The following is a 21062-nucleotide window of genomic DNA, read 5'->3' as shown; positions in this document are numbered from 1 at the left end:
AGCATATAGAATTTCCTGCTGAAGGATTGCAATAATGTACAGCTTTACAAGATTTTGGAGTTTTATTTGAGTTTAAAGACCCAAAGGTGCTCTTCTGTATTTTATTTTGAAGAAGGGAGAAGTTCAGAAACTGCTGTAAATCAGTTGTTGGTCATACTTCAAGCTCCTTCTTCCTTACCTACAGGAAGTTTTGCAAAGACTATCAGCAGTTACAAAATATGTGGCCATTCCAAACTACAGTCAACAAAATCATTCACATATAAAAATATTTGTTCACTTTGCCTGAGATATTTCCCGCCAAAGCTGATGAAAATTGCCCATTAAAAATTAAAGGCAATATATCTAGGCAAAAAATTGCTCACATTGCTAATAACTAATTATAATATCCACCTATAACCAACACACAGATTGGGGGAAAAAAAAGAAAGAGAGACTGAGAGAGAGCAAGAAATGCATAAAATATGTTTTCTGGAATGGCCAAAAATATTTTTATGGGAAAAAATAATTCACTAAAATTTCTTCTAATTTGGGAAGTTAAGCAGAACTTCTAAAACAAAACTCTTTGCGATTTATTTCAGAAGGTAACATGGAACTCTTTTCCAAAGCAATTTTACATTTTTGCATTTTTCTTTGATGGTTCTCCCTTATCAGTCTTCTTAGTCTAGAGTAAAAGGTTTTTCGGAGGGCTTGATGTTAATTAGCATCCCAACTTGTAATTAGTTAGATGATAATAGCTAAAGAAAAGCCATAGCCATTTACTGATGCTAAGAAAATATGTTTGTTAGTCAATCTGGTGCCCAAGACAAATTTTTCCTGGATTCTTTTCTCTTGACTGTCTTTTCTGTGTGCCTAGCTGAGTCAAGCACTGATAGCCGGGTGGGGTTTTTAGAATCAAGCAAGTCCTAGCAATGTAAGCCATCAGTCCATTCCTGTATGAAGAGCTCAAGGAGGAGATTCTAAATTTCTTGAGCTACATTATTTCTCGTAAAAAAAATAAAATTTTTTGTCCCCCCTGCATGAGCAACCAGGTGTGAGTATTGTATATGACCTTACTGAAAATAGTAGGAAAGAAGATTTCTTATGCTGTTTTCAGCATTATCACTCCTTCTATCATAATCTACATAATAGAACTATATAGCAGAAAGAGTATATTTAGAAGGAAAAAATCAACCCATCCATATCTTAATTCCCAGTACTTATTTCAACTTTAAACTCAAAACATTAATGTTTGGAGCAGGTTCTAGCTTATTTTGGGGTTGATCTAAGACTGTTATTATTGCCCAGGTATTCAAACACATTTCACAGAAGCAACTTGTTCTTCTTTCCTTGTTACAGCAAAAGATATTTATTCCTTATAAAAACTTTGCAGTAGATTAGCTGACTTGAGAAGAGAATGCCCTTTTATCAGGGATAACACTCTCCTTTGGGTTCAAGCCACAGCAGCCTTTTGAGTACTAGGAAGATGATGACATACATACAGAGGTTTATTTGCTTGTTAAATGACTTTTTGAAATATTCTGATTGAAATGACTCAAAAAGAAATAATAGAGAAATGCTGTATCCTGGCTAACTTTTTGGCTGAGGTAGATATGTGGGAATAATACCCATGTTGTCTTCTGAAACCACCAATGAAAGTCCTACCAAGAAAGAAGGCAAGCCCGCAGCCTGAAGCTATCAGCTTTGTGATATGGTGTTTACAATTCACAGTGTGTCTCCTGCATAGCAATTTCCATGGCGTGTGTCTGAGCTCAGCATTCTGTGCAAAATCCCTGTGGGACAGATTTATGTTGATCTTCCTTCAGCTTTGTGTTATAGACCAAACACTCAAACCTAGTTTTTCTTGTTGATTTTAATAAAATAACAACAGCTTGCATTCTAAAATAATTGACTTATCTTGAAATCTCAAGGTTAATTTAAATATAATGAAAATAAAATATTGGAAATTGCGTCATTTAAGAAATACTTTTTCTTGAGGATGTCACATAAAATACACACAAACAGATAGATACAACCTGAGTATCTGTTTCCAGAGTCATATGAAACAAATAGCTTATTCTCTAAGAATTTTTCCAATTTGATTTGAGGGGCATGTGCTTCTGAAATAATACGTTAGTTCTACAATGCATTGATTACTGTGCTGTACTGCTGAATTCAGCAAAGTACACATATGTCAATCAAAGCATATTGAAAACTTAACCGAGAACAAATAACTGCAGGCTTATTGTTGCTCCAGCTGAAGTTAGTGGCAGAGCTCATTTGAATGAAAAGGATTCAGTACTGAATGCCCCGTAAAGCTGCTCCTCAATCTGCTTATTTTTCACTTAATTAGAAATATATATTTTTATTAAAATTCTCTCCATTAACGTGGTTAAGACACCAAATACTTATTTTTAGATACAGTAATATTGGAATACTTTTTTGAGCTAAAAGAGAGTTGATTTTCTTGTAGCACATGTAGAAGTAATTTATATGGAGCAAGGCACTTAAAGAATAAAGACATAAGTAGTTACAAATAATGTGGCAGCTGACAGGTGGAACTGTTTCTGGCTGTTTTGGATTTTTCTTGCACAAAATTAGCAATAATCACACTACTAAAGAAAGCTGTGTTTGTGTCACAGATTGCCTTTAGCATCCATTTCTTATAATACCAGAAATTTCCTCTAAAAATATTGCATATTTTTCCAAAACCATTATTTCTTTGTGAAGGCCCTAGAGACATGCAGAATTCAGGTATGGTGGTTGCCAAACATCCCTGAAGTAAATAGAGCTGCTGGCAATAACATTCTGCACCCAGCAGAGTAAATTATTTGAACTTTATGATCTTAAAGGTCTTTTCCAATCAAAACCATTCTATGATTCTAAATGTGAAAGTTTAGCTCTGTGGCCTACTGCAGTTAGGAATCCCTTAACAAAATCTTTAATGTTCAGTAAGTAGAGTTTAAAACCCTAGACTTGATTTTAGTTGCCCTTCTGTATTAATTAATAATATTATGACTATATAATTCTATATAATCTCTTCTACAGAATATGAAATATTTCTTTTTTATTGTTTCTTCTCTTTACATACATGTGGACAAAATTGGACTTAGTTTTTATGTAAACATGAGCATAAACTCATAAGCTGCATTTATTTCCAGTAAATAAATGGACGAATACTTCTGAGGTGTTTAATAACTGAAATTCTTGAAATACTGATTTGTAGCACCAAATAACTTGGTTGAGTTCTGGTTTTTTTCCTTTAAAAACAAGTAAGAACATACTAGGCAAAGTACAGGCTTTTCATCTGATGTTTCCTTTTCTTTCTCAGGAACACTGTTTACATATTTATTTCCCTCCTCTAAATATATATTACACATATCTGCTGTCGGTCTGTTCATGCCCAAAGATCAGAGCTCCATCATCTTTGCTCATTTCAACTGAGATGGATATTGCTAATTTTCTGCTGGCCTCCTGTTGCTGGGTTTCTGAGTACTGCCCTAAGCAGAACCCATAATATGTTAGTTTCTATTGCATCTTAGGGAATTGACCTTATTTCTTCTCTTTGAGAGTTGTTAGCAATGCTGCTGGTGCTTGTGGGCCACTTGCTTTCAGGATAATAGTCCATTCAGTTTGTTTTCCTTTAACTATTCTCTTATCATCTCTTTTGATGGCATCTCTTTTCACCTCTTGTCCCTGAGGTACTCCAAAGCATTATCCTTCACTCTCTGTTTGTCCCACTAAGTACATTATTTCTGACAGTTCATCCATACACATCTGCTCTGTGCAGATTTATGTATTTTCTAATCGCATGCTGAGGGTGGCACCCCCAGTATTTCATCCAGGATGAGTCATCATCATTTTTAACTCAATATGACCAACGCCTTAAGTTTACTTCATCGCTTCTCTCCCTCTCCATCTCTGTTCTAGTTTACAGCTTTGAACAACCAAATCTGAGTTTGCTCAATCATGTTTTGCTCATTTACATTGGATAACCATGAGATGTCCCCGTGCTGCTGCATTTTCATCTTCGGTATTACCCCAGTTCAACTCGTTTTCATCACCTTATTCCAAATTTCCCATTTAGGCTGACATACTATCATTCAATGAGTATCATCACCTTTCTTCCTTTTCCAAATGCACCCATCACCCAGCCCTTTATAAAATTTGGTCTCTGAGGCACTGTTGATCTGACTCTCTCATTTCCTTCCTTCGCCTTCTAATGTTCTGTCATATCTTTATCTTATTGACTTCAAAGCCCTGTGTGACTCTGCAGTGTTCGATGCATTTTTTTTTTCTGTGTGCTTATGCTGGATGTAGTATTTTTTGCCTTTATTTGGAAAGGTAAAACCCTCACTGAAGAAAACATTTCACTCTAGGCTTCGGCAGGCTTGGCTTTGAGGCACACTTCTGAGTGACAGATTTTTGGTGGCTTTACTGAAATATAGATGGTGAACAGTTTTCAGCTGACAGATGTCTACATTATACAAGTAGATATCTGTATATACATATATATATATATATATATATATATATATATATATATATACACACACACACTCACAGTTTATATAGCTGCCACTGTTGTCTATTTGGCAGTGTTGTCAGTGGTCAGACATAGAAACAGGTTTGAGGCAAAATATTCTGTCATTCCAAGACTTGATTATTTCAGAACAGGCTCGAAGTTGCTGATCCCAGACTGCTTTCTTTTGTATTCTGTGGATGACTTCAAGTACCTAGAGGGGACCAAAAAGAGAGCTGGTGAGGGACTATTTACAAGGGAATGTAGTGATAGTGATATCTATCACTATTTAGTGATATCTATCACTAAATAGTGATAGAACAAGGGGTAATGGCTTTAAGCTAAAAGAGGGTAACTTTAGATTAGCTATTAGGGAGAAATTCTTTACTATAAGGGTGGTGAGGCACTGGAACAAGCTTCCCAGAGAAGCTGGAGATGCATCACCCCTAGAGGTGTTCAACACAAGGAGTTTTGAACCCGGTCTAGTAGAATGTGTCCCAGCCCATGGCAGGGGTCTGGAACTAGATGAGCTTTTAATGTCCTTTTCAATCCAAAACAATCTGTGATTCTAACACCTCTGTGTGTGTTTCAATTTAACATGGTTCAGAAATGCTCCACTGGCTTTACAAGAGATCACACGCCTAGAAAAAGTTACTGTACAAATCCTGACGATAATAATTTTCTGCCAAAATTGTAACAGTCTCACCTGTCAGCATTTGTCCTTTCCCTACATGTGTGAGTCACTGACATCTCTGTTTAGGCCATCAATTCTTGTCAGTAACATACTTTATCTTTAGTGGGTTTTTCAATCTTTACTGATTGTTCATGATGCCTACTTCTGCCCTTTAAAGCATGCCAGATAATAAATATGGTATAGCATGGTGTTTTTTGGATGCCCTATTTCTATACTGAAATGAAAAAAAAAAAAAATCAACATTCTGCCCACTTTTTAAGTAGTTTCAGTAGTTTACAGGTCAGGTAATTAAAAATGAAATCTTATGGCCAGCTATGCAAATTTATGATCCAAGGTCCTTCATTACATGCACTGAGCTTGCTGCAAGATCAGGATCCTCAGAACCTGTGGCAATTTGGTTTGTCTCTAATGCATAAGAGATGTAACAAGTATTTCTTATTATCACCTTAGCATTCTGACTCATGCCATTCTTGAATAGTGGCTTAGAGGAAGGTATGAGTTTGTCTGTCAATGCTCTTACACACTCTTTTGACAGACATTTCCAAGGACTTTCCTCAGACTGGAATAATAATGCACTGAATACCTTCACCAAGAGGACAAAGAGTTGACAGGTGTCAAGGAGAGAGGGAGGCTGATGAGACATCTGCAAGTTGAATTATGTACCTGCAAGAAAACATGACTAGCTATATCAGAGAAGAAAAATGTGAGATTTGATGAGGTGTAACTCATTTGTGTTTCATACTCCTGGGAAGCAGCAGTAAGAAAAAAAGATGTAGTTTCATCTCAGTGAGCACGAGAATGGTGATACATTTTCAACAATAAACAAGACAAAATTAATAAAGACATTTAAAAAAAGACCTATTAGAGCTGAAGTTGTGGGCAAACACCTCCATAAAGATTTATAGTCTGCAAAAGTGATATGAATTGTATATGTAATTACTATTTCTGTTAGCAATTCACACCCTGTCTCTAAATTTCAAGGTGATTTCTAGCAAATAGATAAATTGATTTCAGTGAAAGGTAAGTGGTGTTTTGATACCTTTGATTTGTCTTATTGTATATGGGTACACTTTGCCCTGTTTTGATTTTGAATATATCATTTCTAGAGGAAAAAAATCTTTTTTTTGGACTTTACAGCACACAAAACAGTTGGACCTGATCCTGACTGAGCCTGTTATTGCATAGGGCAACATGAACAGTATCAAAGTATCAGTAGCCAAGGGCAGTGCCCTGCAGAGGGCTTGTGTATTGATCCCCTGGATGGGCCATCGGCTTGAGAGTTGGGCATGATGATACTTGTGGGTTCCTTCCCATCCAGAATATTCTGTGATTTGTGATCAGCCACCTGTATGAGTGGAGTGGATCAACTGGCTGTGCTAGTTGTGTAAATCAGCCAATAGTACCATCTGAGTGCATCAACTACTAAGAGCCCTGTGCATTTTTCTGCAGGTGTTAAGGGTCAGATATGTAGAATTCGACATTAGATTCTGTCTTCTAACACATTATTGAAATGAAAGTTGGAAATTTGATGTAAATTAATCTACTTTTAACACCATTAACTTTCACCCTTCATCTTCTGGTGTAAGACTGAGGAGAAAAATGTGGAGAGAACAATAACACTACAATTCTTGAAGTCCCCTGCAGTCAGAGGTAAGATGATGCAAGACTCACAGTATCCTAAAGATAAAGTCTGTTTTCTTCACTAATACTGATACTAATTTTTAGAAGATAAAGGCCTTGTATGCATTTGTTCACAGAGCCACTCCAGCCTTCTGTTTATCCTTCAAAATGAGTCCCCACAGGAATAATAAACAATGATCAGCTTCCTTGAGGATCTGAGTCTCTGAGACGTCTCAGATTTTTCCATCTTTGCCCTCATTTTTCCACTGGAAAGGACAGTTAGACTCAAATTCATTTGCTGAAACATTGAATGTTTTTAGGCATCTTTATAAAACAGTAAAGATCTGAATAATGTTTCTCAAATGCCATTAAATGCCAAACTAGGCATATATATATATATATATGTATATATATAATTACAAAATAGTGCCCTACAGAGGGCTTGAAGAATGAGCATGAGTTGAGTTCTAGAAGTAACTTTCTTTCAAGAACCAATAACGTCCTGACTTCAGTGTTCATCTGACAACATCTATTACTTTATCTGAGATGTGAGCTGAGTAGTTTACACATTTTTTTTAATACAATGCATATTGAATTATGTCAGACCAGCACAACCCTTTAGAGTCATGGATTTATTTACTTAAGGTCGACAAGCTTTTTTGCTAGTATTCACTGTAAATCATCCCAGGAGCCTCGAGCCTCTAGCAATTATTTAAAGTTTGAGATGCAGTCAAAACCTGTCATTTTTATTCCCAGTATTTATTAATTTTCTCCCTCACTTTTACATCATCTTGCTTTTTTAATGATGTTAGATGAACCATTCAACCGAGCCTTCATTTTACTTTCAATCTGCTTTTTTTTTTCCTCAGGTCCAGGAGGTTTGAACAGTCAATACATCAGTTTTAATTTTGTCCTTTTAAGTGCTCAATAACAAGTAACTTACACGGTGATCAAACAACACAGCTGCACAACAGACTGTCACACATGCTGGGGAACAGAAAAACCCAGCTGCTCTCCAACAGGTGGTGACCCAAATATACTATCAGGGCAGGACAGAGATCTTGATAGCTGAGGCTCAGTCTCACCACCCCAAGACAGGAAGGACAGACCTGAGAAAGGTGATCAGGGCCACCCAAGGGTCCAGATCATTGGGCAAGACCCTGGGGAAAAGGCAAGTCCAAGGTAAAGCTGTGAACAGAAGTCAGGATCACATCCAGTGATGGTGACCCTGGCCCAGTAATCATCATGTAAGCACATAGTGATGAGGGAGGTCTGAGGTCAATCTGAGAAATCTGCCCCAGGCATAAGGATCCGGACCAATGGGATACATGGCCAGGCACAGAGCTGAATTGAAACATTTGTTTTCATCATAAAGAGGAGAAGCCTCTTATAGCTAGCTGAAGATTATTTCTGTTTTTAAATTTAACTGCCAGCCCTAATGAACAAGGATGATATTTATTTCAGCATGGGACTGAAAATAGAACTCAGATTGCTAGAAAATCCAAAGGATGACTGAAATTTGTCCATTTATCAATTTTTTAAAATTTGTAAATATGGGCGGTATCACTGTGCATTTGTTGCACACTAGGATGGAAGAGAGAGGGACACAGGATCACTAAAAAGCAGTGTTCTTAGCAGAACCCCTGCTACAGACACTTTCACAGATTCTTATGCAGAGACTGAAACTGGTCTTTGCCAGTACAGGGCATGAGAGAGAGAGAAACAGTGCAGACTCCTTCTTTAGCTAAATGATACAGGCCTGGAAACAAATAACTCAATAAAACAGAGGTTTTATTAAGATTCTAATAAAATAGTAGGGTGAAAAAAAGGAATACAGATAACAAATCTGATATCACTCTAGATGCTGGGTACCCCATTTACGTGCAGCATTAGATGCACAGATCTTATCTCTGGAGGGCTTCTTCTGGTGGGTCAGTGCAGTGAGCTGGGAAACTCATATGGAATTACCACTGCACTATATCCCTGTGGATATGGCTGGGAGATGTTTAGAGAAGCAAGTGGTAGGACTGGGCAGAGAGAAATGAGATCTAAGCAGTATCTAGATCTTGCTTTCAGTGTCTGTGGGAATCCTACAGTGTGGGTGAAAGATGTCAAGGAACTCCCAAGCCCAGCTGGCAAGTTTGGAGACACATTTGAACTCAAATAAATTGGAAGTCTAATGTAAATGGAGAAAACACATGACCTTTTCTTTTCTGTCATGAAAGAAATTATGAAAAAAAGTGCCATTGGCGTGTCGATTTGTTTAAGGCATTCAAATATTTGACAATTTATCAATGTAATAATGACCTAGTTTATAATAATACATAGATGTTTATCTTTGAAATATATGCCCAGATATTGAAGTGGTTTATGGTGTTGATGGGCAGAGACTGAAATTGTAGTTACATATGAAGGTAACTAAGAACAAGATGATGATAATGATGATTAAAAACAATCCAGAATTCTCTGCATTTTTTCATTTGTGGTCTCACTTTTTGTAAACGTTTTCTTTTCATCTGTTAGTAAACTGCTTTATATATCACTATAGACAGTTCTCACCAGAAGAAAGGGAGGGAATTGATCTTGATGCCGTACAACCATAGCAATGTAGACACTATGCAGTAGTCACTTTTTGATTTCTGTCCCCCTTTTTCCATACAATATATTATTTTCATTGGCTAAAGAGACAGTGTGATACAAAAACTGACTACTCTAGGAAAGTGCAATTGACAGTTCAGCAGCATTTGGGAAATGCACTATACTTTATTCTTACTTTAGAGAAATTGCCAGTTGGTGATTAGGCACTGATCTTCTCTCTCTGGTGACCAGCAATAGGACCTGAGGGAAGCTCATAGAGCTGTGTCAGGGGAAGTTTAAGTTGGATATGAGAAAAATTTTCCACCCAGAGAGTGGTTAAGCACTGGAATGGGCTCCCATTGACGTATCATGCTTTGTTCAATGGTTTTCTGAATTATGGTGCAGTGTCCCTAGTGAAGGGGACAGTAATGCTTTAATGCTTTCAAGGGCAAAAAAATCCTTTCTGTGACTTGCTGTAGATGATACTATGAGAAAAATATAAAATGAACAAGTACCCTTTTCAAATTCAACATTCATCTTGTAAGTATGTTTAAATGGTTCTTAATTCAAGAGGTAGTCCCAATATGCAAAGAAGAAAGGGGTTATTAAACTTAATAAAATATATGAAAATTAATTGTAACCACTCTGTGTATACTAAACAGTTTCTTATGTGACTGTAGATTGCTAGAAAAATGATGAATGTTCAGAATGTGTTTCTGTTCGTTTGTCTTTATTCCAGCAAGCATGTGAAAGTCGTAATTCAGCATACATTAAACTAACTCAGCAAAATCTGATTTCTTGAGCTGGTAAACACAATCTCCTTCAAATTATTAATCTTTTTCATTAGCAGAAAAACATCAAGTATAATATACAAAGAGGTGTGGCAAAAGTCAGTTAAAGAAGAGAATAATACAGGAAACTTCAATTACTCTTTTGAGACAACACACAAGAAATTATTTTAATTTAAAAAAGAAACATAATTCTCATAAAACAAATGTAAATTTGAAAATAAATTAAAAATTAATTGCCCTCATATGTTTTATATAGTTGGGTGGACTAACAAAAGTGATTGGAGGGTTGTAATTAATGTTACGTCATTATAAAAATTGTTGTGGTCAAGGACCAGACCTGAAATTGGAATAAATGACAAAGTTTTCTCCAGCTTTTTTTCTGCTATCTGTTTATGTTAGAGAATTTTCTCAGGTGTTAACCATACTGCAATGTTTCAGTTTCTAGAGCATTTTTTGGTGAGGTCTTATTCTGCTGAAATGGTATTTGTTCCCTAGGTATTTTGTATGTGTTTTATTTGAAAAACGATTGCATGGTGTGAAAAACAGATGGAAGTATCACTTCAGTGTGAGAATCCCAGTTTCATTAGGGAAATAGGTATTGAGTTACTAGTCTCTGAAATTTTTGGCAGTTTGATGCATATTTTGATATACATAAAAGTAAAAATAAAATCCCTAAAGTTTGTTTGAAACCTGTCTAATTAAAGATTAGGGTTTAACTGAAATTTTACCCAAAGATTTGCTCCCATTTTTGTTCTCCATTTTGAAACAGAGCTTTTGATGATAATTGTATTTTCTTTGCAAGTAAGAGTAAAATACTGTCTTTGTTCTTTTAAGGAAGATGGGATAGTTGTTTCTTTTGTTAAAAAAAAAAAGTGACCAAGACCTTCAAAGCAATGCCAGACAGGCCTAATTTTCATAAACTCTCCTGGGATTTTTAATTTCTTTTGATTTTTTTTTTAAACTTTTAAATTTGTTAAATTAAAGAAATCTCTTTTGTTTCAGGTAAAGGAAACTATTTCCCTAACTTCAAAATATTTCCCTATCACTTCCCAGTGGATTATCAGAACTCAAAAAATAATAAGAATTTCACACAGAGAGGAAACAGATTTTCACTTTTTAATGAAGCATCAGAAAATGTAAAAGAATTTATTCATACTTCTTTCATTATTCTTTTTCTATCCTCTATTTATATTTCTATTCAAAGAATGTCACAAAATATTTTACTTCCTAGTGCATAGCTGTGTATTCTTCACTTTCATCTATTTGGCTTCTGTGGTTTGTTAGACTGAGTTTGTCCCAGGCAGAAGTAGCCAACAGGACTCTTTTCTAAGGTTTATGGCCTTTCTGAGTTTTTGTTTATTTGTTTAAACATAAGTGTATTTGCACAGCTCAGTGCAACAGAATCAGATTCAGACCACACAGAGAGGTGAATCAGGCAGAATCTTAAGACGTGGAAGAAATACTTCCACTGACACCCTTGGGGCTTAAAATCTTGAAACAGACCTGATGCAATGACAGGGGTGACAGCCTTCACGGGCAGCCATCCTGTTTGTGCAAACAGCACGCAACCGACCGCAGCGGTGACATGAATGCATTACCTTCATCTGCTCAGTCACCCAAAGTGACACAAATTGGCACCAGACACGAGTTATGAGAAGTTCATAAAGCTGGATACAATGGATTAATGTGACTCATATCTACTGCCACTCAGAGATATGAGACTATCAAGACAGAATTATAAGTGGTAAGCTGAAAACACAGGACAGTGAGGAGGAGAAAAATTGCATTTTTCTAATGAATGAAAGGACTACAAGGAGGAAAGAACAACTTCGTACACCAGATTTTGGACAATGCTAGTCATGACCTTCACAGAAACCTGAAGACACTCAGAATTATCATTGTACATGGCAAAGGTAGACTTGAAATCTACCCATGACTTTAATCTTCTTGCCCCATTTCCTGTAGAAGTTGGTTCGACATATCATGCTGGTCCTTGGACACCCTGTGATTTCCTTGGGGGTCCCTGCAGCAGTGTGTCTCCCTTGGGATGTTCTCAATAGCTGTATAGTCAAATTCTTGAAGAGAACTTAAAGGAAGATTATAATGATCATTCCATACCTTCCTCCCCAGTGCAGCAGTTAGCAACAGCCCTCAGCTTCCAACAGGAGAGCTTCTAGCAAAAAACAACTGTAGCTATAATTGCTTGATTGTATTGCAATAAATTTACTGCTGAACAGCCAGAGAAAAGGAACAGGAGGAAAGGAGGAATTTAGGTGCTCAATCCCTTCGAAGCCTTTTGTAAGCGAATAGCAAAGAACAATTAGGCTGAACATGAACATGCTCATCATCCCAACGAGATGTCTAAAGATGTCTTTGCTGGCCAGACAGAGGGGAAGAGTTTCCTTGCTGGAAATTAGTTGCTGTCAAGTTGCTACCTAAAACCAGTTCCAGCCAAGACTAGCTACTCTGAAAACTCCATTTAATGACATGATAATTCCCAGTGAGGTCCCAGCTAGACTGATCATCCTGGTTAGCCTTGTTTTCATTTTATTTCTTTTGGATTTTTTATCTTGCCATGGTGAATTCAACCTTGAAATGTTGACATACTGCTGATTCTCTCTCAATAATCCAGACTGCTCAATATTGCTGTGCTTTCAAGAATCCACTGCAGACTGTAAGAGCAGATTTCTACCTACTTGTTAAATACACCAAACAAATAATTAAAAACTACATTTGTTCTGTGGAGGTTGTTGCATGTCAGACCAACAATACACTTTTGAGTCTGATGCAATAATTTTAGCCAAGTTTCCATTCAGCAAATTTGGTATTCAGTGAGTTAGCCAGGTGTAGACTTCTTTGTAAAATGTTAACATTCCTATGGCATCTAAAGGTGCACATTAAAAAGCAGTGATAACGCCATCTTGCTATTCTACTTTTAAGTTTTGTATGCATGCGAGTTTACTGATATATATAGCTTAACTTGTTAACTTCCTTAACAAGACATTTTTAAGCTACCTGTCTCAATTCAAATAAAGAAAGCCCACATATTTACTGAAGCAGAAATAGAATCCACCTCAAGAAGGTTGTTCTTTTTTTAACTTAACACCTGGTATGTGGATTTCATCTATTTCTGTAGCCACATATTCAGAGAAAAACACATTTCAACATTCCTTGGGCTGAGTTTCTGGTGCTATTTTAGCATGTGATAATCCTCTATAGACAGGCTTTTATCCATTTTTCAGCATATATTTCCTATTTTATTTTATTGTTTTATTTGAGCAACAAAAAAAAATTGCAAAATGAGGAAAAAACTCCTATAGAATAAAGTTATATGTTTCGGTAATAACTCTGTAACACAGGTAAATTAGAATGTGAAGTTCTTAAAAAGTATTTCTAATCTTTTATAAGTCTGATATGCTTTGTAGGCTTGGAGACACCTGGTTTTGCCATTGTATTCTGGTTTATATATAATACAGTCATGTGTTACATGAATATATTGAACAGAATCACAGGAATGTGATCTGCCAACACCTCCAGTCCACCTTCTGTTAGTGAGAAAGTTTTTACTATTCTTTCAGATTGCTTCATCGTCAGCAGTTCTATAATGTAAAAATATACATTTTGAGGGTTCTTTTTTTTTTTTTTTTCAATTATCCTAGAACTTTCTTCTTCAGCTTCTCATTCCTTTGTTTATAAATTTCAAACCAGAGCCACCTCCAGTAGTCAAACCTTTTCTGTCTTGCCTGTTTGTACCAGTCTTGGCTATTATGACATTCATTTCTGGCACGTAGTGAATTTTACATACAGGTTCAAATTGCCTGTTACCAGAAAAAGAGAAGCATCCCAACAGCCTGAGCTAGAAGGGACCCAGAAGGATCATCATGTCCAGCTCTTAAATGAATGGTCCATATAGGGATTGAACCCACAACCCTGGTGATTTTTAACACCATGCTCTGACCAACTGAGCTAAAATGGAAAATGTTACCTTGGAAAGCAATGTCATTGAAAACATTTTAAGGAGCACAACTGATTGACAACTCACTATCAGCTCTCATGTTGTAATGTGACAATTTAAGGAGAACACAATACTTGGTTGCACAAGGAAGGAACACTGAGATTACTTACTCTGTATGGCACAAATATAGAAGATATACTTCTACTTTGGACTCGAGGCTGCACTACACGATCTTCTAACTTTACCTCTCTTCATGGAATTAATGTTCATGTCCCACAAGACCAGCATTATGACTCCAGCCCATTTGCCATCACCTCCGGTCCAAGTTTTGATCTTAAAATGCAATTCATCTTTTTTTTAAGAAATTATTTAATTAGCTAGTGATGACTAGGTTTTAGGATGCAAATGCAGGTCATGTAGCTGAAAATAATATTAAAATAAAAGGCAATTCTTATGTTCCTAATTTTACAATTTGTCCAGAGCCTATCTAGCTATGACTGATCAATGACTCACAAAAATGTTAGAAGGTTCACAGGATATGTGGATGGTGACATGTCCATGAAGTTCAGAGAGGGAACTAGGGAATGGCCATGGCTACAAGGAAAGCTGAACTCACCACAAAGAGGACTGGATGGTTGTCTTCTGTATAAATGGCTACATCACTTGAGTGGATTTGCTCAGTTGGTCAGAGCATTGTGCCAAGGTTGTGTGTTCAACCTCAGTGTGGGCCATTCACTTAAGAGTTGGACTTGATGATCCTTGTGGGTTTCTTTCAACTCAGAATATTCTGTGATTTGTGACCAGCCATCTATATGAGTGGAGTGGATCCACTGGCTGTACTAGTTGTGTAAATCAACCAATAGTACCATCTGAGTGGATCAACCACTTTTCTGTCCCTTGGTTAATAAAAAAAGGAGAAATAGTTATGCAAATTTTAATAAGGTACCAAATACAGAGCATGAACAACACAGAGTTCAGAAACTGAAAAACAAACAAAAAGGACTTTGATGAGAATGACAGAGGTGATCTGGATTCTTGTCATATACATCTTGCCAGCAGCTGAGGATAGCAAGCATGTTATTGAGAATTATGTTAATACTATGATTCAACTATTTATTCCAGCTGTATACTCTGATTATTTGTGCTTGTGTTGTGATTCAAGTACATTGCTGTATGACCTTGAAAAATCAAATTTCCATGCAATGTCAAAAGACATTCAAATCAGTAAATTTGATGTTAAACTTTAAATCCTCATTGTGTGGAATAGCTGATACAAATTGGTCAGAATATTGGACTCTGATGCTAATACAGGTTTTTCGGATCTTCATCACAGACTTTGCATTGTTGCTGATATCTATGTCCTGTATGTGTCCTCTCATTGTGCAGTTTTTTAAGCATCTTGAATGTGGAAATTTCCACAGGTGAATGTATTTCATTAATGATTTACAGCAATTCCCCTCATCTTTTCAGTGTTTTCGCCAAAAATCATCACTCACTGAGTCAGAAAAAACAGGTGCATATAACAAGGGTACATTGATATACCAGGTTTTTGCCAAATTTTGTGGATTAATAATACATAACTTTTCAATATGTCTGTATTTGGAGCACCTCTGATTCCAAAATATGAGCCCCAGCACAGAAGGCTTGTACAAATGAGTCTACTGGCCATGTTTCAAGAAGATTGCTAAAAAAATAACAAAAATTAGAAGAGATACACCAGTAGTACTTTTAGGTTAGCAGGAATAAATTACAACAAATGGCTTAGCTCAGACTTTTTAGATTTTCCTGATTTGAGTTACTTGGTTGTACTGTACAAATACTTGAACAGACAGAAAATACTAGATCCCAAGATGATTTTTAACCTCATGGAGAATAGTACAGTACAGTTCCCTTAGGCAAAGAAGTTCAAATTAGAAATATTCCATGAATAAGTTTAGCTGTGCACATGGTCATCCAAAGGCACAAATTCTAAAGGCAGTGGTGCACTCTCAGTCTTTTGAATTCCTTGAACTCAGACAAGAAAGTTTATTGCACTCAAGAGGGAGTTAGCTGAAGGAAATGTAATGGCCTGTTATTACTGGACACCAAACTAGGTAACTGAATGATCTCCACACTGTGTGAATCTATTTTTTTATGTGATAGAGATGCATAAACCCACCCTAGAAAAAGAAACAAAAACAAATCTGAGAGAAGTCTGATGTTTTTTCCTATAAATTTTTGCTGGCATTTAAAACATGAGATCTAGAACCGTAATAGACTACAAGTTTACAGAATCTAGTATCCTGTTTTGACACATTGCAGTATTTTTTCATAGTTTTTGAAATTGCACCAGCTCAATTCCAACTCAAAGTCTGTTTCACAGCCTCACTGCTCTTCTGACTGAATTTTCATTTCTGATTTATACATGGCCAACTTACACATTTTAATTCTCGTGATGTTGTTCTTCAGCTTATGCTCTTGATGCAGGTAAACATATTTATGTAGAAAAGTAATAGCTCTATTCAATTCTCACTTAGATTGGTGGACCTACAAATTTTTAATTTTTTTTTCCTTTTCCTGTAATGCATGCTCCTGTTCTCCTATTTATGCCAGCAGTCCTTCTCTACATTTTTTCCAGTCAGAGATCATGCATGTTGAAAGAGAATTGCATTGTTTTCTGTATTTTATTCAATTTTTTTTCTCTATGACTGCTCTGCTGTTCCTTTTTCATCCTTCCCTATTCTCCGTTCTGTGATGTGACCTATTTTTCATTCTGCTTTTGCTTTGATTTGTTTATGATTTTCCTTTTTATTCATCCACTCTGTCCTGGTTCCTCATCCATTCTACAAGTGTCACTTCAAGATAAATCAAAGTGTATAATTAGGCTGGAATCTTATCTCCTACCGTGGCCAGTGACCATAAATACATAGGTGAACTTATTTTGTTACACTGCAGAAATTCTCCTAGTAAACTAAGATTCTTGAGTTAGAGATATCTGCATTTCTCAAACCAATCAACTTTTCTTCAAAGTATCAGCCATCTGTTTAGTGAAGTTTTGTCACCTTTACCACAATATTCAACAGGAAAGTGTTTCCTAAGTTTAAATATACATTATATTTTTTATACTACTTTTAATTCTAGTTGTATTTGGTATCATCTTGTTCCTATATGGAAGAGACACTGAACAGCTGTTCACAACCCTGCTCTCTTTACAAAACTGAAGAGTACTACTCTATTTAATTTGGTTTTGTACTGAAACAGTTCCAGTTGTTTGGTTACCCTTCTCACTATTTTCTTTTCTAAATCTACTCCATCCTTTTTTGTCAGAGGGATGTTGGAACAACACAGGATACTCCAAGAACAGGTACATATTTCCTGTGTACACTGATAATGTCGTGTTTTCTGCTCTATGTTATTTTACCTTTCAAGTGGAGGGTAATGGTAGTCTATTTTCTATTTTTTTATTAAATGTTTTAAAGAGCTTTTTTTAAGTCCCAGTAATCAATTACCACTCAGCATGTATGCAGAGTCAATCACACTGCATATTATTAGAATTTTTTCTTCCCTGTCATTTTATGTCCATTTTACCCTGAATGTTATTTTGCTCCCTTACTCTTCAATGAGTATCATAAGATCTCCCTGCACATTCATTTGTTGTCATTAAAATCCTAAATATCAGCTATCAAACTTTGTCACTTTAATATGCATCAATATGGTGATGCAGAGTGTACTCCACTTGCAGCTTCCATATAATCTGAAAATTGATAATTGATTCCAACTTTTTAATTGTCATTATTTTATGTGAAGAATTTGCGTATTATGCCATCCCATTTTTTGGAGAGCATTTGGTGATGAACTCTTTTGAATACCCTTTGGAAGTCTCATAGATTTTACCAATTGTATGTCTATGATCTCAAACTCTTTATAAGTTTTTTTTTTTTTAGAGATAAATTATACATAATTTAACACTACAAAACTTTTCTGGACTTCCTCAGTGCCCAGTATCTACTATGACTTCTCTACTTTCATCTTTTTATCATGATTGCCAGTAATTTTACTGTGTAAGCAACAGATGCATTGGTCTGTATCCATTTGATCCCATTAATATCATTAAAAATTAACATTGTATTCCGGTTTTCTGGCCGCTTTATGTGAGAGCTTACAAGCTGGACTTACTTGCTCAACTATTCTACACTTTTTAAGGAATGCCTGAGTGAAAATTGTCTTGAGCCAGTAATTTTTAATCACTACTTTTTTTATTCTTTGAATATTTACATTTCAATTTAAAATTTATTCTTCTATGACGTTCTTCATTCCATGGAAAAACACTCTGTAATGGCAACCTTCACTTCAGCTTCTAATTCCAATCACAAGCCCCAGACGCTATAACAAACTCCAATCACCAACCCCAATATAAACTATATCCTAAGAAAAAAATCAACCCATAGTTAAAACCCTAATCCCAAACTAGAACAAAATCCCTAACCTTTAACACCCAGACCTGTTCATGCTGTAACACTAAAGCCCTAAATCCAATCTTGTGGATAACAGTAAAGGTTCAATTTAAGTTACTTTTTTTTGTTTTGTTTTGTTTTGTTTTGTTTTGTTTTGTTTTATTAATGCTTCATGTCAAAGCTGAGAATTTGATTTATTGCTGGGTGAAGGTAACGGGGTGGCCTACCCAAGAGTATGGCCAGGTTTAGTACTAGGGCTTGAAATAATAATTATGGGTTTGGGCAGAGCAGAACTATATTTTGGGTCAGGATTAGTTTTAAAAGTTATGTTTGTACTTGCGCACAACAATTTGGATTATGGTTTGGCTTTATGTTCAGGGTCAAGGTTATTCCAACTCTTCAAAGAGGGACATTTAAGTTTGCTATTATGATTCACTGATATTATTTGGATTTAGACAGAGTTCTGATTGAGTTTGGCTTTAGCATTATCATAGGGTTTAGGATTAGGCTTGTACTTAAAATTTGGATTTTGTGTTTGAGTGCAGTTAGTTTTAGGCTGATGGATGGGATTAAGGCTAGGTTTAAAATTTGGGTTAGATTAAGATTTTGGGTTTATGTTTAGGGTTTTGTTTAATTTTAAGATTAGAGTAAGGGTAAGATATCAGGGTTCCTATTTTGTTTTGTTTAGTCATTAGGGTTTATTATTAGTGTTATTGTTTATGGGTATTTTATGCATTTTTAGCATTTTTTGGATTCTTACAGTTTAATCAAGGTTATAATGAGTTGGAACTTTTCTGTTTCTGGATTGACACACAATTGGAGCCAAAAAAGCACTTAAAAATATTGTTAGGGATGAGAAAGTCAGATATATGCAATTTGGTTTGAGCAAGGTATATTTGTCAAGTATGCACCTAGGTGCTGTAAACATTTTTGTCTGTACTTTCCATTAGGGTCAGTTAATGAACAGTTTCAGCAAAAGAACAATAACTTTTGGAGGCACTGTTATTGAAGAGTTGATGGTATGATAAAACCTGCATCAACTTAGACAGAGCACAACTGGAAATGCAACTGATGGCAAGGACCCAAACAGACTATGTAAAGTTAAATCAAGATATTTTCCAGCCTTCAGAAATATAAGTTAATCACATGAAATCCCTTCTGCCTTCAGGAGGAATACAGCCAGATGACAGCAAAACTGAAATTGTGGCCAACATAAACCATCAGCTACTAACATAAGCAACAAGAACTTAACATTTCTGGAGACACTTGTAAACTAAAAGAACATAGCATTTCTGGAGATACTTGAAATTATTAAAGTTTTGGTGTAGTACATACTTTTAGAAGAAGCCTGGACTGCTGTACAGAATTAATTTTTTGTAGCACTACATTTTGAAGTAATTGAAGTTGAAAAAATTGCAGTAACAAACAAAAGTAATACTCTTAATTGATCAGGATATATGTTTCCAGAAGCCTAGTCATCATTCAAACAATGGGATCCTGAAACGGATTAGAAATTTACCTATTGAAAGGTTTTATTTCATGTATATTCTGAGATTTGATATAATCCAATTTATTACGAAGGAACACTGGCTATTGCATTTGCAAGAGGTGGGGGTTTTTTTCCTCTTTGAGAATAAAAAGGCAGATTGCAGCAGCGTCATTTAGCAAGCATTACTGTGACCCTCTAAATCTCTAACCGCTCTATTGAGCTTGAGGAAAATACAAAAAAATACTATTCATAACTAAACATTGTCTCACATTCAGATTTGCAAGGTATGGAAATAACACACCATGATATATAGAAAAAAATGCTATATTTAAGTCAAGAGTAAAAATGGAGAATAAGCCACAGCTTTTGGTAGTGTTAGGTGAAGAAATACTCTTCTTCATGCAAAACTGCACCTAAATTTTCCTGGCTGGTGTATTAAAATATGCACATAAGAGAGAGCAGCCACTGTGGCACTATATGAACTTCTGGCATTGATGCTAATGCCTCCTGAGCACGCAGATTTTACAACTACCACAGCATACTGACACTATCACATACTTGGTCTATCTACACACAGTTACTGAAACAGTGCTGATGGCTTATTTGAGGCAGTGGATTATGACATCAGGTCTGCACAGACCTCTTTGACCTCTCTACATACAAATCAAGTTGAAGTGAACAAACTATATAGTTTACCTAAGACATATTTTTTCACAGTAAAGACTTAAGAATGACTAATTATTAATTCAAGTACTTACTATTTGTTAATTAACACTTAAATTTAATTCTGTTTGCTCATCAGAGAACCTTTGCTTGGAAGGGCTCCTTCATAGAGTTGTAAAAGCTTGCCTTCGGTCTGGAATGCTGAAATTTCTGTACAGGCTTTAGTAATTCTATGTCTCATAAGTAGCGTTCTGGTTCAGGCTTAGAGGTCAGGATGTTACTTTGTGATCCTGGTGTGACTGACACTGCAGATATAAGAAATGTCACTCAGATTTACTTCAC

This window comes from Zosterops lateralis, assembly GCF_965231275.1.
Source record: "Zosterops lateralis genome assembly, chromosome: 1".
NCBI lineage: Eukaryota > Metazoa > Chordata > Aves > Passeriformes > Zosteropidae > Zosterops > Zosterops lateralis.
Note: the sequence above shows the minus strand (reverse complement) of the source record.